A 22,655-nucleotide genomic window follows, 5' to 3' on the forward strand; every position below is an offset into this window, starting at 1 on the left:
GGTTTGATCCATCTCCCACAGTTACACCTGCAGCCATTCCACCTGGAACAGCCTTCCTGCCTCCTTCCCGAGTGTCACGTCCCTAGTCACACTCTGCTGAGTAACTCTTAAATGGAGGAAGCATAAGCAGGCTGACCCAGGCATGCCGTGTGAGCTCAACTTCTATGCCCAAATGAACTCATCCTATTCCTCATCAAAACCCATCTGTTAAAGTTGTCTGTCTTTGCTTTTGTTGATGGGTGGAGAACCTGTGACACCCAAAATCATATCCATTCTGTATCATCTATCATGTTTTTCCTGAACAATTCACACCTTTTCACCTTCATAAATTCACCTTTTAACATTCCTGCAAATGGGAAACTTCCCTGACAGTCAGGAAACAGAGGTTCTGACTAATTGACTAATTTATTGAACTGAAGATTTGTCCATAGGACACATCAAGGTCATTTGTAGATTTGTTTTGTTTTGTTTTGTTTTGTTTTTGAAAGTGGGTCTCATTCGGTTGCCCTGGCTGGAATACAGTGGTGCAATCATAGCACACTGTAGCCTCAAACTCCTGGGCTCAAGTGATCCTCCCACCAGAGCCTCCTGAGTAGCTGAGACTACAGGTGCCAGTCACCATGCCTAGACATATGTAGAATGTTTATAAAATAGTCATGGTGCCGGGCACGGTGGCTCAAGCCTGTAATCCCAGCACTTTGGGAGGCCGAGACGGGCGGATCACGAGGTCAGGAGATCGAGACCAGCCTGGCTAACACGGTGAAACCCCGTCTCTACTAAAAATACAAAAAACTAGCCGGGCGAGGTGGCGGGCGCCTGTAGTCCCAGCTATTTGGGAGGCTGAGGCAGGAGAATGGCGTAAACCTGGGAGGCAGAGCTTGTAGTGAGCTGAGATCCGGCCACTGCACTCCAGCCTGGGTGACAGAGCGAGACTCTGTCTCAAAGAAAAAAAAAAAAAAATAGTCATGGTGAGATTGTGAGGGTCAAATACCACAATACATGTGAGAGAGTGGTGTGAACCATAATGCCACTGTAATTATTCCTTATAAGTATTCGGGAAAATGCTCTGGGAGAGATTCTGTTCATTCCTGCAGTGCTTGCTGACTGCGTTCCATGTGCCAGTGCTGTTCCACGTACCAGGAAATCTGCCACATAACACAAGGAGCTGGAGGTGACAGTGCCTCATTGGCAGAGGGGGTGGTCGGTGGCTAAACAGTCACAACCCAGTGTGCCAGAGCTGTGGCAAAAGGAGCCACGAACACCGAGGAGGAGGGACCAGACACCAGGGGAGGCCCTGGAAAGAGTGATGCCTGAACATAAGAAGGAGTGAGTTCAGAGAAGGGTGAGGGAGCTGCACATATGGGGAGCTGGGGTGTGGGTTCAGGATGGCTAATGTCCAGCGGGGAAGAGGTTGTGTGAGGGGATGCTGGACACATCAACAGGGGCCTCACCACCTGTGACCTTTCCACATGCCAGGGAGTTCGGATTGGGTTCCAGAGCCTACTGGAACCCACTAAAAAACATTCTAAGCAAACAAGCAATGTCACATTACTTCTGACTGATGACTACACATGAAAAATCGATTTGAAGGGGAGGTGTTTGGTGGCAGGAGCAGCAACTGGGATATGCTACAGAAATATAGACAGATAAGTATGGCGTCCAGACAAGATGAGCCTAACTGGGCCGGTGAAGAGACGCCAGGGAGGCAGTGTTGGCCAACCATCGAGTAATGTTTGAAGGAGGGTGGTGATGGCCGGGAAGGAGAAGTCAGGGGAATCCAAGCACCTGACTTGATGTTAGGTCTGATGGTGTCATTCACCAACGTGGGGAGAAGGATAAGATAATGGGGTCACCTGCAAACAGGGTGAGATTATACTCAACCAAAGACACACTTAAAATTATGTGATCTTGGATTTAAAAGACATCCCCAAACTCTAGCTATGGAATCCAGCTATAATAGAATAATAGTGATACAAAGGGGCATGGTTTCTAACAAAGTCAATCTTAAACAGTGCAGGCCGTTCTAATATTCCCGGGAGAGGGACACGTCATGAAATAATGCCGTTTGATTCAGCAAGCACATGCCGTAGTCCGGTTCCTGTTGCTCAGGTTTCTGTCTGAATGAACCCATGCTGTGCCTGCATGGAACACAAAGATCACCAAGACATAGCTCCGCCTCTCAAAGAGTTTTTAACCTAGTAAGAAAAGCAAGACATGGACACAAAATAAGTGTTCATCAAGGCTGTGCAGAATCGGTGCTGGCAGTTAGGGGAGGTTACAAAGTGATTTGAGGATTCAAAACTATAGTTTTGAATGTATAGTTTTGAAAACTGTATATTTTGAAAAACTTTAGTTTTGAATCTACAGTTTGTGTGTGGAGGGGGGAGTGTTTTTGTTTGTTTGTTGGTTGGTTGGTTTTGTTTTTTGTTTTGTTTTGATACGGAGTCTCACTCTGTTGCCCAGCTGGAGTACAAGTGGTGCAGTCTTGGCTCACTGCAGCCTCCACCTCCTGGGTCCAAGCGATTCTCCTGCCTCAGCCTCCCGAGTAGCTGAGATTATACTCATGTGCCAGCACACCCAGCTAGTTTTTGTATTTTTAGTAGAGACGGGGTTTCGCCATGTTGTCAGGCTGGTCTCGAACTCCTGACCTCATATGATCTGCCCACCTCGGCTTCCTATAGTGCTGGAATTACAGTCATGAGCCACTCTGGCCGGCCTAAAACTACAGTTAAAAAAAAAAAAAAATCAACTGAATCTAATTACTTATTTTCCTGGACAAGAGCCATCGTAACTGGAGAAAGAAATGCTTTCAAGCGTCAGTAGCAACAGTAATACCCCACAGGGCATCTCAGCTGGGCTCTGTGTTGGGTGATAGAGATTCAGTGGGAAATAACGTGGGCGCTATCCCAGTTACCACAGAACTTAGAAAGGTCGGCAGAAACAGACAGACACGTAAAACAATTGCGTGTTGCAATAAGAATATTGTGCAGGCAGCAAATAGTGTGGTGAGGAACAAACAAGACGGCAAATTTAGTCTAAGTAGAGTGATTTGGAAGCTTTTCCAAGGAAAACCACAGCTAGGCTGAGGCTTAAAGTAAAGGAGTTGGCCCTAAGTTGAGGGGGACTATTTCAGGCAGAGGGAACAGGAAGGACCTTGGACACTGCTGAGCCAGGCGTATTGGGAGAACCCAGGGATGCCTCTGTTATTGCATCACTCACTGGCTGGCATCAGGGAACAAAATGAGACCCGAGACCAAGGAAGGAGCCATGTCCTGTAGGGCCTGGTGACAGTCACGATGAGTCTTAAATTGAAGTGCAGTGGAAGCCACTGGTGACTGCAACACCAAAGACTGCCAGGGACGTGTTTATGTCTTAAGTTTGGTGCTTAAACAGTTGGAGATTTGAATAAGGGACTGGAATGACAATGGAGAAACCAATTAGAAAGCAGTTGCATTAGTCAGGTGTGGGCAATGATGTAGCTTGGACTGTGGTCATTGCATTGATCAACAAAAAATAATTCAAGGTGTGTTTTGAAGATAAAATCATAAAGACTCAGTGATATGGGAGACTGAGAGGAAGGAAGACTTATTTGTGGCTGCCGAGTTTCTGCCACGAGCAGCCGTGTGGATGGGATTCTATTGCCTAGAAAAGAAGACATTGGAGGGTGGAGATTATGGGGGAGAAGTTAGGAGCTCTCTTCTCCACCTGCATTGGAGGGTGAAGATTCTGGGGATAAGTTAGGAGCTCTCTTCTCCACCTGCATTGGAGGGTGGAGATTGTGGGGAGAAGTTAGGAGCTCTCTTCTGCACCCGCATGAAGTTGTGGGTGTTCATGGAGATGCCGAGTGGGCTGGACATAACTTTGGGGATATGCCTGAATTGTGTTGATACCGATGTTTTCTTCTTAGCTCCTTTCCCTTTGGTGTCCCTACAACTTACTAACCAACTTCTTAATCAATAGGGATTTAATGAGAAAAATGAAGTGACTCGTCTGCAGTGATGAAGCTACTTAGGCTGGAGTCGGGACAGAACCCAGGCTCCTGACTCCCACTCTGGCATGTTTTCACTACTTAGGTTCTGGAAATTCAAGTGCATTTATTTGTTGGAATTGAGCCGACACTCTCTGTAATGCACCCCTTCTCATTACCATGACTTGACTCTAGACTGAAATGCAACTGGGACAGTATGTGGCATCTCTGCTCCACAGCAGAAGCTCCTGACAAGGGCACAGCCAAGGCACGGTGCCATCCTGTCCCCAGGGGCCGCTGGGGCTCCTCCAGGCACTGTGTCCTTCAGACATATCTGAATGGGGACAAAACAGCTGGGGGTTGCCAATCATCTTCCCCGGAGAGTTGATTTAATAGATTCTCTTACTACATCCACCTCTATTAGAATGTAATGACTTCAAATTTCTTTAGCAAGGTGAAACCCAGATTTTTTTTTAATGTTGGTTCCTAATTTCACCTTCAAATATTGAAGAATGAGATGATTTTCCCCTTAAAGTCAAAGTTCTTTTCAGGGAGTAGCATTGTAAGTAGACTGACCTGGCGTGCCCCCAGGTCACATCCTGAGTCCTGCCTCATTGCCACATGATGAGAGGCACTGGCGAGGGGGTGTGTAGAAGGCCCTCCTTCTAGAATCTGCTCTGGCCGCTTTGCTGTTTGACCGTGGGAAAACCCACTTAATCTCTGGAGTTGACTAGACCTTATTTGACACTCCATTCTGAGCACCTCTCCCAGCCCTCATTCGTGCAAGCTTGCCTGTTGCTTCATTTCCATATCACAGCCACTGTGAAGTCAGGAAGATTTTGGACAGCTCTGAGCATCCAAGGTGCCCTGAATCCCAGTGATGTTGACATGCCACATCTCTAAAGTGTACAGAGAAATAAATTTTAACTTCTGAAGTTAAAGAAGAGTTGTTTTGTTGAAATTAGAGTAGACATGCTCTTTCTTGGAGCTGGTGATGAAGGGTGCGTAATTTCAGAAAGCTGTCATGCACACGCTTAATACAAACACAAAGTAAGGATGTCCTCACAATGTGAGAAACCAGAAACTAATGCTTTCAACAAAGTTTAATATGGGCTTTATTAAAACCTAGATCAATTTTAAGAAGTGAAAAACAATTAGACTGAGTATATATGAGCACCAAATTTTACAGTCATTCTAGTTAGAAGTCAAAACAAATGCATATTTTAAGGACCAGTGACTGCACAACTAAAATGATTACATATCATATCAGTGTGGGCTGAGACGTAATTCCTTGTCACCTGTATTGTACTTACAGGGAAGTTTTATCAAATTAACAAATTTGGTCTCAGTAAACTATTGAAGAAAACTGCATTTGTCACTCTTTCATAATTTCTAAGGATACACATTCAGCTTACAAATACATTTCTAGTAAAACCAAAAATAAAGTATCTAAAATTGACATGTTTAAATTATAATGAAGTCAACTGCTTTCTCTTACTTATTTTTAAAAAATCTTCATCACTCATTATAACAGCTGGCAAATAATAGGCATTCAATTTTATTTAGAGAATAAAAGAATACACACATAACAAATGAATGAATGATAGTTAAGAATCAAATGCTTTAGAGACAAAACAGGAATCTAAATTTGAAACTGCACTTAAATTTAAAACTCCTGCCTGTAATCCCAGCACTTTGGGAGGCTGAGGTGGGCGGATCACGAGTTCAGGAGATCGAGACCATCCTGGCTAACACGGTGAAAACCCGTCTCTACTAAAAATACAAAAAATTAGCCAGGCGTGGTGGCGGGCGCCTGTAGTCCCAGCTACTTGGAAGGCTGAGTCAGGAGAATCACTTGAACCCAGGAGGCGGAAGAGGTTGCAGTGAGCTAAGATTGCACCATTGCACTCCAGCCTGGGTGACAGAGTGAGACTCCATCTCCAAAAAAAAAAAAAAAAAAACACAATTCCTAGTGCCCATCACCAGGCTCTACAGGACATCCCTCCTTCCTTGGTCTCTGGTCTCATACTTTAAAATACACTAAATTGTACATTAGCCAGTTGTGGCTGTAACTGGAACTCTACAAGAAGGTAAATTCTTCTTGGGAGCCCTTACATTACAGGTAAAGAAGTTATACAAATTATAAGATATGCAAATAAAAATGGTTAAATATTAGCTATGATTTTTTGACTTTGACAAATATGGTTTTGATCCATATAGAATGATACGCAAGCAATGATAAAATGCCAATAACTTTCTAAATTATATACAGACTTTTCAGTTAGTAATTTTGAAGTTGATTTATTAAATATATTTTGAATGAAATACAACCTGGATTATTGTATGTACATAAACATAATATTAAATCCAAGCCATTTCATGTGTGGAAAGCCATAGTGTGTGTGTGTGTGTGTGTGCGCGCGCGCACGCGCTTGCAGATGTCTGTATGGAGCTGTCATACGCACATCGATATGGTTTGGCTGTGTCCCCACCCAAGTCTCACCTTAAATTGTAATAACCCCCACGTGTCAAGGGCGGGACCAGGTGGAGATAAGTGAATCATGGGAGTGGTTTCTCCCATACTGTTCTCGTGGTAGCGAATAACTCTCATGAGATCTGATGGTTTTATAGATGGGAATTCCCCTGCACAAGCTCTATTGCCTGCCTTCATGTAAGACGTGACTTTGCTCTTTCTTCCCTTTCTGCCATGATTATGAGGCCTCCCCAGCCATGTGGAACTGTGAGTCCATTAAACCTCTTTCCTTTATAAATTACTCAGTCTTGGGTATGTCTTTATTAGCAGCATGAGAATGGATGAATACACATAGGTATACGCATATGTGTATGGACATGAATATGTCAGACGGTCACAAGTGTCATTCACTAGTCATTTTAGCCCAGATATTTGCCTTGTGTAATTATAGTTCCATAAAATACTACCTTTCTGTTTTTGGTACATTTAGTCAGATTCTTTATTCTGAGTTATTAATACCAAGATGCTAAACTAAAGCTTTTTTAAAAGTTCTGTAATACTTGAGTTGAAAAGAATTTTAAAAAGCATTCATCCTAGGACCTAGTTTATAGTAAGGATACCGAGGCTTAGAGAGACCAAGTGATTGTCTCAAAAAAGGCGTCCTTTAACCATCCCCTCCTCTCAGAAGACCCCCTGATGTGTCCCCCTCATTTTCCTGGTTATGATGTTCCCCTTCTGGGCCTCTTAAAAACGAGTTAATGAATGTTTTTCCCTTCGTGTCTCCCATTGGATGGTAAGATCCTTGAAGACATAAAGTGCTTTGTCCTGATGTCCCTAGTTCCTGGCACACAGGGTGGTTCCCAGGAAAAGTCTGTTGAATCAATGAAAGATGGTTTTATTGACAAATCAAGGTTCGTGGTCATGTCTCCAATACCAAGTCTGATCTTTGTCTTATAGTATACTCCTGACAAGGGCCTATTTCAGAACTATGATGCTAATCTTTGTCGCCCTACACAAAATATTCCTTTATTTGTTTTAAATTCCCTCTAAAACTCTCCCTTCAAGTGCAGAACTTGGACAAAGCCTCATTTCAGTGTCCTGCAGAACCTTCATTCTCTTTTCCTACTCTGTCATTACATGGATTCCTAGCCTCCCTCTTGTCACTATCTGACCTTCAAAATGATGGGACTGTGGATCTAATATTCAGTCCCTTCAATCCTGCCCCCAAAGTTTCAATCCTGTCACTGCTTCAGGCATAAGTGCCAGAGGTCCCTGGGCATGAACCCCACACTCCCACAGCCTCCTGCTCCTTCCACACCAGGCCCCTCCTGCAGAACCTGAGCCTGGTTTGGGCCATGAGCACGTGCTCACTCCCCGACCTAGGCGATTGGTGCTGGCACCAAGCACCGTGCCAGACCCAGACACTAGACCGAGGGGCCCACGCCCTTCATTCCTCCAGCATCTGCTCTGTGCTTGCCTGAAGGAGCAGGGCAAAGCATGAGTCAAAAGCTTATTGGCTAAGCATTGCAAAGTATTCAAGTAAGCATTGTTCTAGGTAACTCAGCATTATGACCCCACGTATGATAGAACTCACCTCTACAAGATGGCAACATTGTATATGAGGAAGCATCCAAGCAGAAACAATAATAACACAATGACATTCTTCGGTTTTACATTTGCTTATGGCTCCTGAGCTCTACAGTAAAATCATCTTAGCTGCCATGTATAATGAGCCTTCTCTGCAGCAGCCCTTGGCCACTGACACCCTTTCTAAATTGGGCTCCATCAAGCCAGGCTGGTCTGACCTTCCTCCCTTGATCACTCAGGCAGATAAGACCCAGAGATGTCACCCAGGTGGCCCAGTATCGCCCACTAATGGAAGCACTAGGTTAATGAATGTAAACCCTTTGTTAGCTTTGCCAAATACCCTCTAACCAGCCTCTTAGTGGGTATTCTTTGGTCATTATAGTGCATCTTTCTGTACACGACATCATTTCTTAATTTGCATTTCTGTGATATATTAGAATAATCAATTCATATTTGACAGCTAATTTTCTTGTGTAATCTTGACAACGCTATTCTACACGTTGGCTTATTTCCCAGAATCCGGTCAGTACATCCTCTCCATTAATCCAAGAGTGGCCGGGGGTCATCAGGCAGCGTCTGTGCCTTTCTCCAACCGAATCTCCCTTTCGGAGACCTCTGGTACCTTGTCCAGAACATGGACGGACCCAGCTGATGCCTGAGTTTAAGCCTGTTGTGGGCTACAGCACAGAGTAGGGTGGCCCGCATGCAGCTGCTGCTGAGCTGGGCAGAGCGGGGTCTGGAAGCACCCGCCCACCAGGAGGGTGCTCTGTCTCCCAGGGTGGAGCCCTCCCGACTTCCGGCGAGCTCCGGATCCGGATCTCCGGATGAGCCCTCCCGACTTCCGGCCAGCTCCGGATCCGGATCCCCGGATGAGGCGGCTGCGCTCGCCTTTCTCAGAGGCGGCGCAGTCCGTGGCGGCAGCGGCGGTGGCGGGTTCACACTGAGGCAGGCGTGCACGGCCCATCTTTCTTTCTCTCCCCTTTGCTGGAGGTGGCGACGGGTCCAGGTAGAGTGATCCGATGTGCCCCCCACCCCCCGGACAGTGCCCTTCTCTCGCCCTCACCTGGGGCTCCCGAGCTTTGTCCTGTGGGCTCCGCTGGTCGTGACGCGGCCCCACACTCAGAGAAAAGCACCTCGTGGCCCCCAGATAACCCCACAGAGGCGAGCCTTGCACTCCCGAGGAGAGGGGCAGGTTTTCTCAGGACCTGCCCTCCTGGTGTTGAGGGACCCCGCACAGGGCCATGCCGGTGTTCAAGAGCATTCCACCAGAGCAGGGTGGGGTGGCTGACTGGAGTCTCTGAGGAGTGGGCGCCACCAGGGCCCCGCCCTGGACGGAGAGGTTCCCTGTGCCTCCCGGGCCTCGGAGAGGCAGGCAGAGGCCGGACTGGGCACCCCGCTCTCCTGCAGCGAACCTTGACCTGCAGGACAGCCTCTACCGTGGGCATTTCCTGTCCCAGGAAGCCAGCGAGGCCTGAGAAGCCGCTCTCTTACTAACACACTGAGTGGGTAAGTGAGCGATTAGCTGGTTGGCTGCTATTGTTGCTGTGTGTTTAGCTGAGAGACCGCTTTCTGTCTGTGGAACAGTTGGGCCTCCCTCGGCCCGGGCCACCCCTGCTAGAATCCCCGCCGGGCTGCCAGGATCCACAGCTCTCAACCCAGGCCCTTCAGTCTCCCTCCTGGGCACGGCCTGGGGATACCCGGCTCTCTGAACCCTGCTCCTCAGTCTCCTCTGGTGCAGGCAGAGATGGGCCGGCCCCACCAAATCTCTCACCCACGTCCCTCGTACACCCTTGTCACACAGTGGAGGGGACAGACTAGGGCCACCTCACCTGACTGTATGGCATAGGGTGAAGCCGTAAAAATGTGTTTTTAAGTTTTAAGAAGTGTGTTTAGTGGAGACAGTAACACCTAGGCCACGGTTTTATTATAATTGTTAAATAAAGAGTCAAGCCCTATACCCCTAACTGGAGCATGGCACAGGGTGGTACTGACGGAAAGTCTGTGAAACGAACAGTAACAGGACCAGGAAACCAGGGCTGGCCCTGCTACTTTGAAGCACGGATTAGGAGAACTTGGCACTGGATGTTTGGTTTTCTATTTCTTGCTGAAGCTCTGCCTGTCTTTGTCCCAATCAGGCGCGTGACTGATTAGTTCAGATTTTTGTTTTGCTTCATGTATCTTGTTCTGAATATTGAGTTTGAGTATAACTGCAGTAGGTCACACTACCTTTTTAAAAAATTTATCCAGTGTGCAGGTTTGGGAGCTGGGGTGACAGGAATGGTTATATGTAAATGTATGTAAATGAGTATGCTAATGTCCCTGTGTTCTGGTATTGTGTTTCGGTGAGCGGTTCCCTTTTCACACTGTCACAGGTGAGTCCACCAGGGAGCTGGGTGCACCATACGTGCTCAAGAAGACTTGGGGGAATTGATGTCCCAGCTTAAAACAATCTGATTACTTTTCTCAAAGGATCTCAGAAGTTCCCCCACACTATTCCAGTGGGGGGGGGTGGGTATCACACACCACTTGTCTACCAACGTATCTGCCTTTTTATGGAAAAATCACTCTGTGTTTCTTACAGATGCTAATTTTAAAATTGACTTTGATTCAATAAGTATCATTTGCTGCTGTTTGGTGTGAAATACTAGACAAGATAAACACAGCACAGCTCTCACATTCGAGAACCCTGTAGACTGATAAACGGGAATCACAGTTGAGAGGGAGCTGGTATCCCCAGACCATGAGGCTGTGTGTAACTGTTTGTTCAGGGGCTCACGCCGGGAGCTTGAGGAGAGCACACCGAGTCAGGGGCACGCTGTTGTGAGTTCCAGCTGCTCTGTGAAGCCCGAGGCTTGAAGGCAGCGCTGTGGCCAACCTAGGGAAGAAGGAACAACAGGCAGCCAGGGCCCCACGCCTCCACCCTCCACCCAGGGCTTCTGAACTTCCATCTGGCAGCCAGGGCCCCATGCCTCCACCCTCCACCCAGGGTTTCTGAACTTCTGTCTGTATTGGGTGTGCCTATAAAATTAAAAACACAGAAAATGCCCACAGTGAAAAAAAAAAATCACTGTACAACATGCATTGGGGGCACTAAAAACAGACCCACAGGAACCCAGTGAGATAGTCCAGGCTGGCACAGTCAGGCCTGGGCACGGGCAGCTGTGGTGGGACAGGCAGAACACGTCCATGGGTGGGAGCTAAGTCAGAGCTAAGGCTGAGAAGATGCAGAAGCCCGCAGTGGGTTGAAAATGAAAAGGATCGAGGGAAGGCTCAAAGGTGATTTTCCGGTTGTAGGAAGCTCATTGGGAACACCTTGATGATATTGATAACAGCGGGAAGTCAGAATTGGTGGACTGAGGCTGGCTGTGGAAGGACCTTAGGATGAGCCGTCACTGGGTGCCTGCATGGGGAAAGTAGGCAGACACTGGAAATTTGGGAGTAGAAGCTTTGGTGGGAAAAAAAAAAAAACCAAGAGCAACAACAAAGCAGGCCTGGAGATGAAGCTTTATGAGTTGTTTAATTAGAGGTAGAAGTTAAATTCATGCAGTGAATGAAGTTGCCAAGGATGAAAGTAGAGGCTCAAGCACAGAATCTAGGGAACATTTTAATTTGGCAGAGGAAGGAATAGAAAGAGCAGCTTGGAAATTATCAAGTGAATCCATCAGCCACAAGGGGAGGGAATTTCAAGAACAATGAAATGACCAAGCCAGCCAAATGCCAGGAAGAGCAAAAGGCAGAACGGGAGTGTGCACCTGCACCAGGCAGGTTTGGGTGCCGTGTTACTTTTTTTGTTTGTTTTTTTAATTAATTTTGTTTCTAATCAACACATAGTAATTGTAAAAATAAGTTCTGGTGTTCTATTACCTTGCAGGCTGACGCCAGCTAGTAATAATGTAGCATATATATTCCAAGATGCCTAGAAAAGGGATCTTGAATGGGTGCCTTTTGAGAATTAATTTTAGTAAGAGTAGTGGCAGAAGGTAGATAAAATATGTTAATTTTTAGATTATAGTCAAGATAAAAAATTTCAGAATTATTTGAAATTGGCATTTGTTTTGAGAGAAGTATTTTAAAAATCAACGTAAAATATCTTCTCGGAAGAGAGTCCAAGTTTTCCAGATATAAAGAAAGCAAGCTGGCAAAGTAATTCTGCCCTGAATTTTTGTTTGAATTAAGGGACTTTAAAATTGGGTAATTTCAAAGGTGCCTATTCCAGTGAACACCATGCAATCTTATGACTGTATTATAGTTCTCTCAAAAGGAAAAGCTCACCCCAGAAAACAGATTTTGCATTGATTTTCACGTTAATGCTTGAAAGAGTTCGTGCCCACAGACAAACATTCTTCTGTATCAGAGGGCCACATGGTCCCAGGCTACGTTTCTCAGAAAGAAGAATTCACTTAGTCCAAGAGGAAGACTCACTAGACAGCCTTTTCAGGTTCCTCCCCATCCAACTATTCAGTCCTCCGTGTTGTCTGAAGAAAAAAACAAAAAATCAATACAAAGCAAAAGCATTGTGCCACCAGGGCAGAGGCACTGCTCCGAGTTCTACCTCTGCGGGGTCCTTCAGGAGCCCGTGCTGGGAGCTTCCCATCCACATCCGCTGGGTATTAGGCGCCACCCACTTTGTTGGTGCAGGCATTTATGCCAGCCCCCTGAAGTGGAGAGAGAGAGAGAGAGATTGCCCACACAGTTTTGGGTGGAGCTCAGCTGAGCTCTGCACACACACAGGCCAGCCAGAGGACCATCCACAGGCAACATCCAGGCAGCTGCTGGGAAACAGGCTGACCCCTTCTGTAATGGATATTCTGTGCACAGCTGAGATGAACAGTACACGCACGAGTCTATGCAGTCCAGCCCAGCATTCCTCTGAGGGAGGCAGCTGGTGTCCAGGATTCAGTAAAGTGCCCACACTGGCCATAAAGATGACTCAGGCCCCCACCCTGATGTCCCTTCCACCTCTCCCCTTTTTTCTTTCCCATCAAGATGACCTCACAGTGTCTTTCCCTGGGGCGCAGTTTAAAATTGTCAGACTCACGTCTACTCTGTTTCATTGACAAAGATGTGGGCAGCACACCTTTGTCAGTATCACAGGCTAACCCAACAAGTATCATGAAAGATGCTTTCTTTCCTAGATAGTGAAGAAAATTTACCTTCTCCTGGGCCATGTAGGTGAGTCCTGAATGTGACTGACATTTGACACGCTGGCCTCTGAGTATCTGTGGCCAGTTCTGAAAAGTAGTTATTTAAGATGAAATGCCTCTGCCAATATTTGGTCACAGGTAGGCAGGTGACCCGCCTTCCATCACATTTGCCCGAATTGACCATATCAATTTGCAGGCTGATAAATCACTGTTTTGGGAAAGATAAATACAGACAAAGGACTGACATTGTACATCCACATATTGTGTAACTTTCTAACTCCAGAGAAGGTCTGGTAGGGTAACAGGTGGAACAGCAGAGGCTGAAATCTCTCTCAATACTTGTTGTATCATTATTTAAAGGTAGAATGTGTATATCCTTTTGTTTAAAAAAAAAAAATACCTAAAATTAATGCTGTGGAACTCTGAGCGTGCCAAGGAAAACACTGTTCCACAAAATAAGGGCATTTAAATTTGCATGAGAAGATGTTAACCAGCACAGAGCATAGACTGTAGCTTGTCAGACCACTTGGAGGTGGGTACTGGAGCTCTCTGGGACATGTGCTCCTAACTGCAGAGAGAGAAAGAATCCCACTTGTACCCTGGCAGAAATCCCTCCCAATTTGGAAGGAATCCTGCATAGCCTCGGTAGATGTGCGCCTGTGAGGTTGCCATGGCAAAGTGAGGCCATATTTAACCAACATTCTGAGGTTATTCCTTTTACAAACAAAGTGCTGCGCCCACTCGCCCGAGGGAAGTGCAGACATACACGAGGTGTCATCCTCGCAGACTCCCGACCCTGAGATTTTTCAGCCCCTTTTGTGCTGGCTTGCACTCAGGACATTTTGGAACTGCCACTCGTGTCAGTGACGTCTGCTGTGCGAGCATGATGTCTCAGTCACAGAGGCATTTCGGTAAACTTACACATTTAATGAATGCAAGTAAAAAGTCATGTTTCTTGTCCGCCTCTAAGTGTCTTAAAATCAGAAGGGCCCCAGATAAGTGAAAATACCACCCATGTCCTCATAAATGTGCTCCAATCGACCCTCACTCCTCGCCACCTGGTTTCCAGGTAGAACATAGAGGACTAGTCCCCAGAGGGCTGTTTAAACATAAGCTGTGTCATTTGCTCCCCACATAAACCCTGTAAAAGCCTCCTGCCACTGCTGACACCAGTCTGTGGCATCAGCCTCCTATGTCAGCCTTCCCCTGCCCACCTCCCACCTTACCCCACCCCTGCTCTCTGCAAATCCCAGACCTCCTGTTTACTCCTTGAATCTGAATCTCTTTCTCCTGTGCCTCTGCACCTGCTGTGTCCTCAGTCTGGGCCTTTGTTAGCTGGTTTCTCAGGCAGTAGGAACCCAACTATCACTTCCTTAGAAAAGCCTTTCACCCTCCTAAGCTCCCCACCCTTCTCAAGTGGTCCCCCCGGGAGACCATCCAGCCAGCATCGCCAGTGGTTTTCTTCTCGGATGTCTGCCCATCGTCACTTACTATGCGGAGAGGCGCCATGAGGACGCAGACTCACCTGTGCAGGTCACAGCCTTCTGCCGCAGGAGGGAAGGTCCTCGGTCTTCTGGAAGGAGCCGTTCAGAGGCAGCTGGGGTCCCTGGAGCTCTGCTAACTGGGTCAGGTTCCTGTTTTACATCAATCCCAAATAAACTTTGGCTAATTAAAGATCTACATTTTGAAAATCAAATATATGCGAGGATTAGGAGTAAATCCTGGAGCCTGCTTTTCCCTTAGAATAGGAAAAGCCTTCTAGGTGCCACCATGTAGATGTTATAAAAGACTGATGAATGTACACAGATCAAAGTTTAAAACTTCGGAGCAAGAAAAGTTTGTAAACAAAGCCAAAAGACCAGCAGTAAACGGGGGAACTATGATACGAAAAGATTAAGTATGCAGAGTACATATACACAATGTAATAAAGAAGGTGAAGTAAATAGCTGCATCACAGACGAGGAGGTAGACGTGTCTAGGAACTACATATTCAGACTCCAGTATCTGTAATACACAAATACACCATCAAATCAGCAATCAAGTTAGATAAAACCACACAATGGCAAATGTGTTAGCGAACGTGCACTTTCCTGTGCTGATGATAAATTGATGAGAACACTTTGAAGGGCAACTTGTCGACATCTGTGGAAATTTTAAATAAATCTCTACCCTTGAGAAATATAGGTATGTGTGCATGAGAAAGAGACACATACAAAAATTTTTTACAGTATTGAGCGTTTGGTGAAAAATAGGAAAAGAAACCCTGAATTTATAACAACACGTGATAGTTTTATAAACTGACTGTAGCCATACTATGGAATAACAGCCCCCACCAATCCTGACAATCAAGGTATCACTAATTACACTGGCTGGCGGCTGGGCACGGTGGCTCACGCCTGTAATCCCAGCACTTTGGGAGGCTGAGCTGGGTAGATTGCTAGAGCTCACGAGTTCAAGAGCAGCCTAGACGACATGGTGAAACCTCGTCTCTACAAAAAAATACAAAAATTAGCCGGGGGCGGTGGCACACACCTGTAGTTTCACCTACTTGGGAGGCTGAGGTGGGAGGATCCCTTGTGCCCAGGAGGCAGAGGCTGTAGCAAGTTGAAATCCACCATTGCACTCTAGCCTGGGTGACAGATCATACTGTATCAAAAAATAAAGAAAATAATTACACTGGCATGCAAATGTTATCAACTCAAACTGAAAAAAAAATAGCAGAAGAATATTTACAGTATAATATTTATGGTAAAAAAATGAAGTAATTCTAGCATTTCCATATGTAGTAGGACTAAGGGTGTGGCAGCCTTTGTGTGAGTTTGCATGTGTGCATGCGTGCATGTAGACGTATGTACAGCAAATACAGAAAAAACTCACAAAGGTGTTTGCCTGCATGGCAGAGAATGACGTGGATCTAAAGGAACTTGAGTGTTATCCACGAAGTCTCAACCCCCACACTGAGAATATATTTATGTGTCACTTGAGATCAGTGGACTTGGGGTTAGGGCCTCTAGGCTTGGATACCAAATCTGTTCTCTTGTCTGAGTGGCCTTGGACATTGTATTAGTCTGTCCTCATGCTGCTAATAAAGACATACCAAAGATTGAGTAATTATGAGAGAAAGAGATTTAATTGACTCACAGTTCCACAAGGCTGAGGAGGCCTCACAATCATGGCAGGAGGCAAGGAGGAATAAGTCACATCTCACATGGTGGCAGGCAAGAGAGTGTGTGCAGGGGAACTCCCCTTTATAAAACCATCAGATCTTATGAGACTTACTGTCACAAGAACAGCATGGGAAAGACCCGCCCACCATGATTAAGTTACCTCCCACCAGATCCCTCCCATAACGTGTGAGAATTATGGGAGCTACAATTCAAGATGAGATTTGGGTGGGGACACAGCCAAACCATATCAGGCATGTTACTTGACCTTACATAAGTCCCCCAAATTAACTTCTTTTTATGAGAAATGGAGATAAAGCTAAACTTAGACAGAAGCCAGCATCTAGTATTATATTAAGGTGGGAAGATATTTCTTACCCAAGTCAAAACCATCCTCTCCATCTGTCAACTCACAAATCAGCAACCCCTCCAGTTACATAGCAACTCCCCTATGTAATATGCCCTTGTGAGTGTAGACAGGTGGAAGGCAGCCCTCCCTAGGAGGTCTTCTCTCTCTGGAACTCAAAATGTAGGTGGTGTTGAGGAACTGCAGGGCCTCTTTCCCGACCTCCTACACAAACACTGGGCTCACCTTTTTCGGGGAGTTGATCTCTGAATGAAACAGGAGAATCCATTGACCAAGGACAGGTGGGCAGGACACAGTCTAAGTGTTCAGGCCCTGGATCCACTGCTACTTCCTGAAGGTTTGAGGGTCTAATCACTCCTCAACTTTGCGTTGCTTTGCGCCATGCCATAAACGGTGGAGAGCAGGAAAGGCTGAATCTGATGAGCGGCCTGTCCAGGCCTCGATCTGACCCAGTATTTTCAAGATTCCCTCCTCCACAAAAGGAGCACTGGAGCACATGGCCCAGTGAGACTCTTGCTCCTCATATTGGCCCATGGGTCGCTAAGTTACTAGTGACCAGTGCAGGTCGTTCCATCCCTGTTCCTTTGTCCTTCCCTCAGCTTCTCTGTCTCTCCATGGCCACCATCCAGTGGGACAGTGGGAGGGTTCTAGAATGCATCACATTCGACCTGCAATCCAAGGAGATGACCAGCTGCATCTTCTGCCATGACCCTAGTTAGTGTCTGAGGGCAGACAACAGACAGAGAAGCAGACACTAGGCAAGAAGGTCTTATTCTCTCTGCCCTAGAATATTTTTAGGTGAGGAAAAGAGAAAAATCAAACCTGCTCAATGTCACCTGAGATTTTAAAAGTAGAGTCCACATGCTTTGGGTCTATACTGCCTTCTTTATGCGGGCATTACTCTTTGGAATCCATGTGGAAAATCAATTATGTACGTGTGTGAGTGTTTGTGTGTGTGTGTAGGATAAAGGCACAAATAGTGAGAAATAAACTCTAAGAGTGTAGTGCTTGTGTACAAAACAGATACCTGCTTTCACTAGATTAACATGTTATTAATACTTTTAGGTGAAATAGGTACTTAAATAAAAACAACAAATTAAATCCTTAAAGGTGCAAACTTTTGAAAAATATGAAAGAAATTGAAATGCAGTCTCTGCCCCAGAAACCTAGCATTCAAATACAGGAAGAAAGTCAACATATAACATCCCTTCTGTGGTCTGTTGGATTATGGGATGGATGGATGGATGGATGGATGGATGGATGGATGGATGGATAGATAGATCGACAGATGATAGGGAGGATTATACTTATAATTTTGCAACCTAATGTGTACTTTTTCAAAATTACATCTTAAGTGCTTAAACGTTGCTACAAAGTCTTCATAATACTTGTCTTGCTTGGGGACGAAAGGGTTTTGTGTCTGTTGGATCCTGGCTGTATGTTGAGTATTTTGTCGTGTAATTCATCCAGCCACCACACAGCAAGGTATTGTGACCCTCGCAGTATGAAGGGAACCTGCAACTTACAGCAGGTAGACCCGTAGTTGAAGTCTCTGGCTGGAAGCCGATCTCTCAAGCCAGCTTCCTTTTTCAAATCAGAGGTCCTCTCGTCTATACTGGGACATGGACTTGTTGTCAATCACAAAGCTCTTCCCATGCCATCGGATAATTAGATTGTGTTCCATTGTCTGTTCTCCTGAATAACTTTTGCAAACCTGAGAAGATGCAGAGTGCTGCAAAGGAAGGAGGTTAGTTGATGTCAGGTGAGCGCAGGTGCCTTCTGGCCTCACCAGTGCGATGAGCAGGGAGTGTGGGTCTCTAGGGCAACTCTCAGTGCAGAGTCTAGGAGTCCATGAATATGGCAATAGCCCAAGCCACTCCCCAGCCTGTAACGATGTGTGAAGCCCTAGGTGACCCAGCCTGCCTCCCCACCTGACTGTGTTTCGGAGACAGCACAGCTATCGATGGGCCTTTGGACTCAATTATTAGCAAGATTTTAATATCTCCTCCTTTACACTGTAAGCAGGTAGATGATTGTAAATTGCCATCTGTGTAGTGAAATCCATACTAAGAAAATGTGGGTCTGCTTTCATTAGCTGTGCGCTGGCTGATGGATTTCAGAATGCCATCGCCCAGGTTGGCAGGAAATTCACAGACTTAAATGCATGTACTGGTGGGTTCTATGTGGTTTCGTGTCTTCGTGTGATCTGGATAATCACAGATGCATGTGCACACATATGTATTTATATATTTTTTGCTTTTCTTATCCAGCATGCCAGCTTCTTTCTCCCTCTTGATTCTAAATATTATTTTTGTCTTTTATTGTCTTTGGAGCTCTTCTTTCACATATGTTTCCCCAGTTCGCACAGAAGCTACCTCATGCATCAGCAGCCACAGAGTGCTGTGATAGAGAAGGGTGTTGGATTCCTGCTTATTTCTACAGCATCCTGGACCTCTGAGGAACTGTCTGGCTCGACAGCATTTAGAAAAGCAAACAGTGCTGTGGTGTCTGTGAGAACTCTTGAGCTAAGGGTGTGCTTCCCCGTCCTGAATTCCAAAGGGCTTTGCTTTGGCAGCTTCATAGGCGGGAGGAGGAATTTCTCTGCTCAGGTGTCCAAGTTTTCAGACAGCTTCCTGGCCAATCTTCCTGAAACAGCCGCTTCCTGACCCTCTCCATCTCCTTGCTCTGTGTTCTGGTGTCTGAGTGCCTCTCTCTCCTGGCATATCATGTGTCTGTGCATTTGTTTGCCTTCCCTGCCTGGACATCTAAGCCCCAGAGAGCAGTGGCTTTGTATGGTTTCACCGCAGTGTTGTCCCCTGCACCCAAACAGTGGACATGGACAAAGCTCCCAGCACCTAATTGATGAGTGAATCCTTACGAGGCTTTAGCTGACCCAAGATGAAAGCAAATCTTCCTTCCTAAGTTGACATTTTATTAAAGGAAACAGTGGATGGTGTGTATCCTTTTAGGTTCCAGCCCCTCCCTCATGAACTTTTTGTGAAGGTTTCCTTTGTTCTGCTGTACCGTGATCGCAGCGAGCCTCCTGACTTGGGAATTCCACCCATATTCCTGGAGGGACCCCAGTTGGACTGCTTGCCAGAATCTCACTTTGTATGAGTTACACAACACCTGCACAGTAGACAAAGGGCTGCCCCTTCACGGGATTGTTGAAGGAAATGAACAAGTGAAATATAAGACAGAACCTGTCCTGGAACCCGGGACAGAGTGGACAGCCGGTATGCTGGCAGGAAGTTCCTCCCGCCCCCCTCCTTCCCTTGCCTCCCAGGCTTCTCCTTCCACCTTTGTTTCCCCATGTGGCTTTCCATTTCTTTAAAGCAGCTGCAAAGCCAGAGCAGCCAAGAGTCTCTTGAGTTTGCAGAGAACTTTGTAACTCATATAATATTTTGCACACTTGCTACTTAATGAGGTGTCCTGATGTGTGTTTTGCTTGGAAAGCCCAAAGATAGCCCTTTTAGGATCCCTTTCACAGCCCAGAAGGTGCAGGCTTGGAGGTGAGGTAGTTTCCAGGTGGCCCAGCTGCGGGAGGAGCTGCCTGGCCTCCCATAGCCATGGCTTCCTTATCTTTAGAGCACGGTGGCAACAACCATGCAAGAACGTGGCCTTTTTGTGAGGATCAAGTGTGATAAGGATGCTGCTGGCGAACATCCCGCGTGCTGCACCTGCACTGTCTCCTTTCCGTCATTATCATGGAGCCCAAATTAAGTCCCCAGAAACGGAGACCCCTGGCGGCCGCGTGCTTGAAGGCCCCGCCCTCGCACCGTTCTCTTCAGCACTGCAGCGCTCTTGCGGCCCTGCCTCCCTTTGTAAAACCCACGTGGCCGACTGGATGATTCATCCCACACCGGGACACCTGGTGTTCTCAGATACAAGTGCAGGCCAAGCTAGCAAATTTGCATTTTGAATTAGGGCCAAGAAGATCAACCTAAAACACAATTTTGATTTTAACACTGTGTCACTCCAAGAAATCCAATAGCCCTTTGTAGGTAAGAAGAGAAAAAAAATCAAAGTATCTCAATTCAGAGTTCAAAAGCCTTGCGCTCTGACTCACCAAAGCCTTTCTTTCCGGCACACTCTCTAGCTTCTGCTTCTCACAGGGCTAGGCTGATGCCCGCTTAATTAACCCCTCTTAAGGGGAACTCCCGTGAATCTTCTTCCCCGGAAACCTGCCGGCTGTGCCTCAGCTCCTGGGACCTAGTCCTCTTGCTTGCCCCAGCGCTGGCACTCACTGCCTGCCTTGCTGGCTGTTCTTGGCCTAAATACATCTTATCTGCATTCATTTCTTTGCTTCTGTGAGCTCTGGGCTCTGGGCTAAGCACTCAGATTATGAATCAGAGTCAGGCAGGGTGCCCATCCGGGATGCCCAGACACAGATGCCGGAGCTCCTGAGAAGCTGCCAGCAGCAGACGCCTGCGCTCCCTGCTGCAGAGGAAGGAGGAGAAACACCTCCTCACCTTCCATGCAGACACGACCTTCCACCCACTCCTTTGACTCTGGTCTGCTGCTGATGAGCTCTGCCCTGCATGGTTCTCTCCCAGGACGACCGGCCTTCCCAGGACCGTCCGTAGTGAAGGGCGGATTCTCACGTTTGCCGGAGCACAGGCCTGCTGTGAGCATTAATTAAGTCACTGTTTGGAAGGAACTTGGAGACCGCCCACAAAAGGCGGTTCACAAGGACAAGGGCTAGTTATTAAGGCATTAAATCCCCACGTTGCCACTAGATAGAGGCAGCTGAACTCTCTCTGACTGCTCAGGAAAAAAACAGGATTCCTGCCTGTCCTACCCCGGGAAAAAAGTGGAATGATAACGGAAAAAACAGGATTCCTGCCTATCCTACCCTTGGGAAAAAAGTGAAATGATAACGAGATGCACTGGACTCACTCTCAAAAGTTTCTTTCATTTAAAAGGTGCAAAGAGGTGATCTACTCTTGATCTGGTTCTTCCTTAGCAGTTAGTTGTTATTTACTAGGCAAATTGGCTGCATAGGAAAAGTCATGGGCATCCACATTTCTGGTCATAAGAATGGAGTTCCAGCAAGATCAAATCCTGTGATCCATGGAGCAAATACTTCTTCGCCATACCTGTGCCTTAAAAGGTTTATGTGGGAAGGACTACACTTGTGACCTTAAACCAAACCGCCCGGGTGCGGGCACAGTCCTCCACGCAGCAACACGTGGATGCGTGAATGGCACTGCAGAACCCGCAGGGGTGCTTTGTGTTAGCAGAATTCAGTCACCCTTCTTGGAGCCCACCTGGGGCAGCAGGGCTCTTGCCTTTCTGGTGAGAATTGCCCCTCATTTCTGAGAACTTCAGCCCAGCAAGATGGAGTTGGTGGCAGCCTGCCTCCAGCAGGTTCCCGACCTGCAGAGCAGTACGTGATCTGAAGCCTGGCTCCCCAGACATTCCCTGATCAGCAGCCAAAGTTACAGCCAGAAGCAGAATTCTGGGCATGGCAACATGTATCTGAGCCCTTGTGCCCTTGTGGTTCCAGGTTCCATGAGCCTCTGGTTCCAGGCCCCAGTGGGCCACACAGGCAATGAGTTTGTGTTAATGTTCCAGGTTCTAGCCCTCAGGTCCAGGCTCACCAGGTGAGGCTGTGAAGAGGCAGAGCCCAGTGGCTGGATGGGAGGGTGTCAGAGGCCCCACAGACCCATTGCTGATGGGTGAGGATCTTGAGGATCTTAGTCTGGAGCAGAAGGGCACAAAGGGGGTTCCCATGTGCCATTCGAGGAAGCCTTGCACCTGCGTCCAGGGAGGAAGTGACCCCTGGGCCTGTGGGAAGTGGAGGCAGGAGTGAGTAGCTCAGGAGGCTTAGTTGCTTCATTTGTGTTTCCTGAGTGTTCCTTGAGACATCACATGAATATATCAACAACTTTGAGTTATAATTCACAGGCCATAAAATTCACCCATTGGAAGCGTACACTTCAGTGCATTC

General features: G+C 46.8%; 1 protein-coding gene and 1 long non-coding RNA gene across 26 annotated transcripts in view; one reads left to right on the forward strand and one right to left on the reverse strand.

The window, feature by feature from the left end:
- MYT1L (myelin transcription factor 1 like) overlaps positions 1–22,655 on the forward strand; it is a 536,335-nt gene that overhangs the window by 287,420 nt on the left and 226,260 nt on the right. The window lies entirely within an intron of this gene.
- Positions 11,049–20,951, reverse strand: LOC126933473 (uncharacterized). 3 transcript variants are annotated; one of them, XR_007718616.1, is made up of 4 exons: positions 16,928–18,241; positions 15,704–15,817; positions 14,697–14,805; positions 11,049–12,682 (listed from the first exon to the last, which is right to left on the reverse strand). It is a non-coding gene; the product is annotated as an uncharacterized LOC126933473 (long non-coding RNA). The 3 variants fall into 3 exon arrangements; XR_007718615.1 differs by lacking the exons at positions 11,049–12,682; positions 16,928–18,241 and adding exons at positions 12,823–13,258; positions 20,772–20,951; XR_007718614.1 differs by lacking the exon at positions 11,049–12,682 and adding an exon at positions 12,823–13,258.

This window comes from Macaca thibetana, chromosome 13 (genome assembly GCF_024542745.1).
Source record: "Macaca thibetana thibetana isolate TM-01 chromosome 13, ASM2454274v1, whole genome shotgun sequence".
Lineage (NCBI taxonomy): Eukaryota > Metazoa > Chordata > Mammalia > Primates > Cercopithecidae > Macaca > Macaca thibetana.